We start from the raw sequence: 8,398 nt of genomic DNA, 5'->3' as shown, positions 1-8,398 counted from the left end.
ATTGGAATGGGGGTGGGAGCAGGTTTAAGTTTAGATCTGATTTTGGATTTGACTGACTTCTACTTTAAAGCTGAGCTCCACCCAAAAGGGGAAGTTCCGCTTTAAGGACTGTTCCCCCGCTCCTCATTAAGGATTGGCACCTTTGGGGGGCGGGGGGGAGCAGGTACATGAATTTGACAGGTACCCGCTCCCACTTCCGGTCCGATTGCCTAGGCGATCTGAAGCGGAAGGTGTCCTCCCTCCCTGTAGTCTTTTGGGACACATGACAGGTCCCAGAAGACTACATGACCATTCATGAAGTGCATCGCTACTCACGCATGCTCAGTGGGTACCTGGCTGTGAAGCCGCAAGCTGTCACAGCTGGGTGCCCACCCTGAAGATACCGGCCTCCTGGAATACAGGACAGCCGGTAAAACAGGCTGCAGGGGACACACCGTGTAATTGTGGGACAGGTGAGTGACTGTTTTTTAAAAGTCAACAGCTACAATTTTTGTAGTTGCTGACTTTTATTTTTTTGACAGGGTGAGTGGAACTACGCTTTAAGTGCAGGATAATATGACATGACTTGCAAGTTGGCTAATAGGTGTACATATTAGATGTCCCAATTCAATCACTTAAGTAAAACTCTTGGGCACGTTGAGTTCCAGGGTAGTATTCTTGGCTTGCAGTGGTTTAGAAGAACATGGCCATCAGTCAACTTCTCAGCCACAGTACTATATAGATTGCCCTGTAGAGCCATCCTATGGCTCTGCAGGGCAATCTATATACAGTAGTGTATTAATGTTTAACCCCTTGGCGCCGGGGCTTTCCGGCCCTTTAAGGGTTCCAGAAGCCGGGAGGTGGGGTGAGGGTTTTAGGGTCATGTGACTGACGTGATTCGCGGTCACATGATCGGGAAAGGTCCTGATCGAAAGAGGAGATTGGGACCTTTCCGTGAGTACCGAAAGGACATGTTTTTTTTAATAGAACGCAAATGTGCGGCCACTCAGCATCTAGGCCCGGACGCCGAGCTGCCACACATTTGCGTTCTATTAAAACGTGTGCTGGAGCGCGCACTCTCTCAGCACATATGTTCGGTACTCACAGAAAGGTCCCGATCTCCTCTTTCAATCGGGACCTTTCCCGATCATGTGACTGCCGTGACAGCGAATCATGGCAGTCACATGACCCTAAAACCAAGAGGTTAATGTAGATGTATACATACATGGTCCTATGAGTGACCTCAAACATAGCCACAAATTCAACAGATTTTGCTGAAATATCTTGCATTCTCAGTGTAATATTACCCGCAGGATCTTATGAGATGACCCAAAAGTGACCTAATATGTGTTCACTTCGGATGTCTCAATTCACTTACTTTAGTAAAACTCTTGGCACAACATTTTTTTCTCAAATGAATGAATTTCTAACAGTGTATGTGGTTTTAATTTGGAAAAAATGTTTGTACGAACGGTCATTCAAAAATCTACTAGTGTATGACCAGCTGAAGACAGAAAATGTGTTACAGGCCAGATTACCAGGTGGAAAAAAAGTAATGTTGCCACCACATCCATGGATTGGTAAACTGCAATATAACCTTTTGGTTTTTGGGTTTAATACCACTTTAACCGCTTCCCGACCGCCCTATAGCAGAAATACTGCTACAGGGCGGCACAGGTGCGCAAAATCATGTGTATATATATGTTATTTTGCATTTCTGGGTAGGAAGCGTGCGCACACTACCCGTGCCGCCATTCGCGGCCGTGACCGTCAATCAAGGGCCCCGGCTGGTAATTACCCGCCGGCGCCCGTTGATTACCGTGTATCTCCGACGGGGAGGAAGACTGTTTTGTTTACAATCTTCCTCCCTGTCAGCTCGGGATGGCTGTACACAGAAAAGCCATCCTGATGAGTGTGCTTACAGTAAAGCACACACCCCCCGCCCCCTAGTAAAACACTCCCTACATATAGTTAACCCTTTGATCACCCCTCATGTTAACTCCTTCCTGCCCAGTGTCATTAGTACAGTGTCAGTGCTTTTTTTTTTTTTTTTTTTTTAGCACTGATCACTGTATTGGTGTCACTGGGGATGTCGGTGACACCAAGTTAGTCCCCCCCCAGTGTCAGAATGTCCGCCGCAGTGCGCTAAAAGTCGCTGATTGCCGCCATTACTAGTAGAAAAAAAAAATCCCAGTATCTATACCGCCATTTGTAAACGCTATAACTTTCACAAAAACCAATTCATTTACACGTATTGGGATTTGTTTTTTGTTTTTTTAGCAAAGATATGTCGCACAATACATTTTGACCTACATTTATGACGAAATGTGATTTTTAAAATTTTTTTATTGGACATGTTTAATAACAAAATGTCCAAAATATTGTTTTTTTTCTCAAAATTGTTGGTCTTTTTTTTTTTTTTTTTCTATAGCACAAAAAATAAAAAAAAGGCAGAGGCGAGCAAATACCACCAAAAAGTACAGAAATTGAATTTGGGTGCAGCGTTGAATGACTGCGCAATTGTCAATTAAAGTAACGTAGAAAATGGCCTGGTCAGAAAGGGGGGTAAATCCTCAGGAGGGTAAGTGGTTAAATTTAATTTTGTCTTCTCATTGTCTACAAAATGGTGTAATGTCACCAACTAGGTTGCCATTTTTTTTTTTTTTTAAAACCTCTGCCCTGCCTGATTGTTGTAAATACCACTAGCATGTAATATCAGGATGTGCAGAGGGGTCATTGATGCTGAACTCTACATAAAGTCCCATCGCTTCCAATAAGTTAACACAAAAAGTGCATTCATTGTAATTTAGGAAATTTCTAACCACAGAGAGGACATTAATGTTATTGTATTGTATAACAGAGGAGTATATATATCAGGAAACGCCCCGAGGGCACAACGCGTCTGTTGTTAGAGACTGTCAGTGTTATATGTGTATATATAGTATACTGCATTGTACAGTAACAGCCTCATGTCCATGTTATCGCACTGATTACTGCAGTCTCCTAAACCTAAATAAAATGTGGTAAAACTAGTCCGACCTGAGACGTGGACATTCCCAAACTGACGCTGTTTCCAAATAAACACTGTAAGTGTCAGTTTATCACGTGGTGCCCCAGAGACATGTAATATAATACCATGTAGACTCAGTTCCCACAGTCCTACTTACCTGTCTAGAAAACAAAACATTGTATGGAATTTTAAAGAAAGGGCTCATTCACACAGGTGCTTAGCACCATACAGCAAGAAGAGCTGTTTTTTACTTTTTGTACTAGCGCTGAGCTGAGTGTAAGTAGCCTGTAGGCAGGCATGTGCTGCAATGTATCTACCAACCTGAAGGTGGCACTGTACCATTTATTCTAGTTGGCAGGAGTCCATTGGTGGAAATCGTCTCCAGTTATTAGCTCCAGGCTTGGGGAGGACGGTTATCGTATTGGATGCTGAAATCCTATGAGATTTGAGCAACCATCTTAACTAAAGATCTTACAACTTTGGAATCCCACGTTATCTGTTGCACCCGCAGTAAGGTGGTAGGTAGTGAGTAGCTCCACTGGGTGGGGAAACACAGGTACAGCAGTAGGGAGTGGTTCTTTATGAGCAGGGTCAAGTAGGTTTCTTTTATAAGGGATCTCCACTGCACAGTGTCCTAAACAAACTTCCACCAGCCGCTATAAAAGTAATAGACTCAGGAGAACATAGTGACATATGATACACCAACACCCCTCCAATGGAGGTCTACTCTGTCACTTTTGCACTATATACACTGTATACATGTTGTACTGTACATGACTACTGATAACGGTTTTCTTCACTACCATTATACTGTCTGCCAGAAAAATTGCGTACTCCACCTATAGGCAAGTGTGATTTGCTTTCTCCAATGCAGGTAGCGCTCAAACCAAGTGGCACCTCAGCCTGGAGAGGAAATCCAAGAGAAACAATGTTCCTCTTTGGTTTCCTGAGTCAGTGGAGCAGTGTTCCAATTGGCTATGCTGTGCCCACTTGACTCTCGGTGGCCATCTTGGGTCAGCACAGATTATTTAATTCCCTGCCACTGTGGTTTGGAGAGCTTTTTGCCTGTAGCTAGTGTAGGGACAGAGATACTGCTAGTTAGGGAAAGTAGCAAGCGGTAGGGAAAGCTTCCTGATGAGAAGGGATAGATTAAAGACTTGCTTTCCTGGAAAGGAACTGCCCTCTTGGGATCAGACAGGCTGCTCTTTACCCTCTGAAACAGATGCTGTCTGCACCTCTCCTTCTCTACATCTAATTACATTGAATTGTGACTTATTTCTCCAGTGGTGCTCTCCTGCCTGGCTGTCTGTAACCTTGGTATTCTGTTTAATACAAGTTTCACATTTTGCTGCAACCTGACTGTGTATATACTACCTGCACTATGCTGCACCTCCCTGCACACCACATTGTGCCATTAGTATATCTGTCTTTTATGCTTGGCATATTTCAGCAACAAAAAAGGAACGAGAAGGTTTTATAGGTCACTGGTCTTCAAGATTATGTAAATTTTCCACATTTACCAGGGTGCATTTTTTTTTCTACACTGCAAGTTTTAGGGCTCAATTACAGCATAACAATCCGTTGCAGTGCATTTAATACATGCATGTTAATGTGTTGCTTTAAGGCAGCTCTTTTAAATGGACTGCCAGTACACCACATTGGACCAAAAAACCCATCTTTAGCATTTTTAATGCACTGCGTTGTGATGCAATGCAGGAGTATTGTGGAGAATGCATTAATGCAACAAGCTGTTTTGAACTTGAATTTAGGAACATTTTTGTTAGGTGGAGGCAAGCATGTGAGCACAGCTGGGAGCACATTAGAGAGTAGGCTATTTTTAAAAAAGATATAGCCCAGGCCAACATTTTGAGAATGACAGAAATATTAATTTTAACAAAGTCTGCTGCTTCAGTGTTTTTAGATCTTTTTGTCAGATGTTTCTATGGTATATGGAAGTATAATTACAAGCATTTTATAAGTGTCAAAGGCTTTTGTTGACAATGACATTACATTTACGCAAAGACTCAATATTTGCAGTGTTGACCCTTCTTTTTCAATACCTCTGCAATTTGCCCTGGAATGTCATCAATCAACTTCTGGGCCACATCCTGACTGATGGCAGCCCATTCTTACATAATCAATGCTTGAAGTTTGTCTGAATGTGTGGGTTTTTTTTGTTCACCCACTGCTTGAGGATTGACCACAAGTTCTCAATGGGATTAAGATCTGGGGAGTTTCCTGGCCATGGACCCAAAATTTTAATCTTTTTTTTTTCCCCAAGCCACTCACTATAGTTATCACTTTTGCCTTATGGCAAGGTATTGTTCGTCACCAAACTGTTCTTGGATGGTTGGGATAAGTTGCACTCAGAGGATGTCTTTTTACCATTCTTTATTCATAGCTGTGTTCTTTGGCAAAATTGTGAGTGAGCCCAGTCCCTTGGCTGAATAGCAACTCCACCCATGAATGGTTTCAGGATGCTTTATTGTTGCTATGACACAGGACAGATGGTAGCGATCACCTTTTCTTCTCCGGACAAGGTTTTTTCTGGATGCCCCAAACATTTCGGAAGGGGATTCATCAGGGAAAATTACTTTACCCCAGTCCTCAGCAGACCAATCCCTGTACCTTTTGCAGAATATCAGTCTGTCCTTGATGTTTTTCCTGGAGAGAAGTTGCTTCTTTGCTGCCCTTCTTGACACCAGGCCACCCTGCAAAATTCTTCGCCTCACTGTGCGTGCAGATGCATACACACCTGGCCCGATGGTGCTATCCCGATTCCGCAGCTGAATCAACTTCAGGAGATGGTCCTGGCGACTGCTGGACTTTCTTGGGTGCCCTGAAGCCTTCTTCACAACCTCTCTCCTTGAAGTTCTTGATGATCTGATAAATGGTTGATTTAGGTGCAATCTTAGTAGCAGCAGTATCCTTGCTTTTGAATCCATTTTTGTGCAAAGCAATGGTGACTGCAAGTGTTTCCTTGCAGGTACATTATTTTTTTCCTCATTCTCAAAACTTTTGGCCAGGGCTGCACAATACTTGTTTTCACATTTTTCTATTCTTTGTTGCATTTGTTGCTGTTCTCCTACAGCCTTTTTAAAGCCCTTTATGCCTGCTTGCACTCCATTGATGGCTGTATGAAATTTGTCAGTGCAGCTTTCCAAATGATGACATCAGTGGACAATGCCTGCAAAATATTTGTTGAAATCACTGTATTCTCTGTCGGTAGTCCATGTGAGAGGGTGACAATACAGGAGCACAAGAGTCAACTTTTAAAGTTTAAAGAACAGGAAGGATTACAACATAACTTCTTTTTTGGACTGAAGGTCCGCTTTAAAGCACATCTATGGTCAAAATGTAAAATCAAATGTTCATTTCCACAATGTATTATTTCTATCCCACTCCTAGTAATATGAATGATCTTGAAGTTTGTATTCTTACTCTGTGAAGATCCCCACACATTTACTTGAATTCTGTGACATGTAGTCACTATGCCCTGTGAGTAGGCTTTGCCGTGTCACACATTTCACAGAGCCTGCCTTCTGAACTACATAAGTGCTGAAAGGAGGAGTTTCAGGAGGCGGAATCGGTACAGGAATCACTGATTGCAGGTCGTAAAGTACCATGGTATATGTAGTCCTTAGAAATTGAAAGTAAACGGCAGAGGAGAATGTGCAACGTGTGCAAGGAATCCAGGAAGTTGTGGAAAGAGGGAGCCAGCAGACAGGCAGAACTCACAACAAGAAAGGAGATTTTTCAAGTAATCTTATATTGGATTGTCAAATATAACTATAGTTTTGTATTGTTCTTACAATGCTGATGTTATAAATGAAAGTGTGTGCTGTGAGCATAGATCTCCTTTAGCTAACACTTCCTCTGTGTAGCTCAACCCCCCTTTTCCCAGCAAGGACATACCAGCCTGCCACCCTTGTAATACCTAATGTAAAAAAAAACGCAGGTACACAGTGGTTCAGTGGTTAGCACTTCTGCCTAGTAGCACTAGGATTGTCGGTTTGAATCTCAACTACAACACTACCTCCCTGGAGTCTGCATGTTCTCCCGGTACCTGTGTGGGATTCCTTCCCCATTCCAAAGACATGCTGTTAATTGGCTCCTGATTAAGTTGGCCCCAGTATGTGTATGTATGAATGTAAATTAGGGACCTCAGATTGTACGCTCCTTGAGGGTTAGAGATTGATGTGAATGTACAACATATAAATGTGTAAAGCGCTGCCTAAATTGTCGTGTTTTATACAATATGTACATGCAATAAATAAATACACTGGAAGAGGGGTAAGGAGAGTGCTGAGAACCTGCTTCAACAACTTCACTCCATCTCTTGAAACCTTTTTTAAAGATGAATTGCTCTACAGTGACTTCAGCAACAGAGGTCAGTGATGTCTTGTATTAAAGCTTTTTGTTGCTTGTTAAAACCCAAATCCAGGAAACTATAATATTGCTTACCCGATTCTCTGCTTCTCTCTGCTGCTAGAGTGGTTCCTGCAGCATCTTACCCCCCCCCTACGCTCCACCGATCTAAGGTCCTGACATCATTAGGACCAGTGACCAGTGCAGGGTCTATAGCCCTCTATTGGATGTGAAGATGCCAAGGGACAGTCCTTTTCTGGAGTGTAGGGGAGCGTTATCTGCTGAAGAAGCGGAGGATCAGGTAAGTAGATGTACTTCTCCTCTCCACTAGACAAAAAGAACACTGCAAGGAAAATTTTATAGTTTCCCGGAGTTGGGCTTTCAGAATATGTAAATATTTGACTATTCCTAGCAAAGCTACAATTCTGTTTTAACTCTCTAGCATATAATCAAAAAACTCAGTATCTTTTGGTGAATCATTTCTGTGAATTAGCAATATTCAATAACCACTCCATTGTAATCCATTTTTGATAGACAGATACGGTAATAATATTAAGTGTGGTATCATATCGTTGTTTTTTCATTACTAATCAGATCATGGTTAGCTAACAAAGGAGACAAAACAGGGCTTGATGTGTCTTCTAGAACCAGCAACCGCAATCTGTTTAGACTTGATAATGAGTCATTGCAGGAGATCATAAGTCCCTCTTACAGCCTGGAAACGGGTTCCTCCAGAGCCTGGGATTGTGGGAGGATAACTTGATTGCCAGGCAGACCGATTAAGAACAACACAATGTTGACTTAATAAAAATGCTTTTGTACTGCACAGGCGTTCTGTAAATTGTAACGAACCACAAGGTTTTGCACAAAACAGAAGCTGGATTGTTATGGTATTAAAATTTTGTTTATTCAGATTAATATTCAAATTAATTAAAGCTGAACTCCAGGATGATATAAAAGAAACACCAATGTATGCAGCTATGAGTTCAATAAGCAGTAAAAAAATATATATACGGTAATGTAGCAAATGTAATACCAGAA

The sequence above is a fragment of the Staurois parvus genome, unplaced genomic scaffold (genome assembly GCF_062004578.1).
Source record: "Staurois parvus isolate SC_StPar_1 unplaced genomic scaffold, SC_StPar_1.0 ptg001014l, whole genome shotgun sequence".
NCBI classification, from domain to species: Eukaryota; Metazoa; Chordata; class Amphibia; order Anura; family Ranidae; genus Staurois; species Staurois parvus.
The sequence above is the reverse complement of the archived record's forward strand: the minus strand, read 5'-3'. Positions refer to the sequence as shown.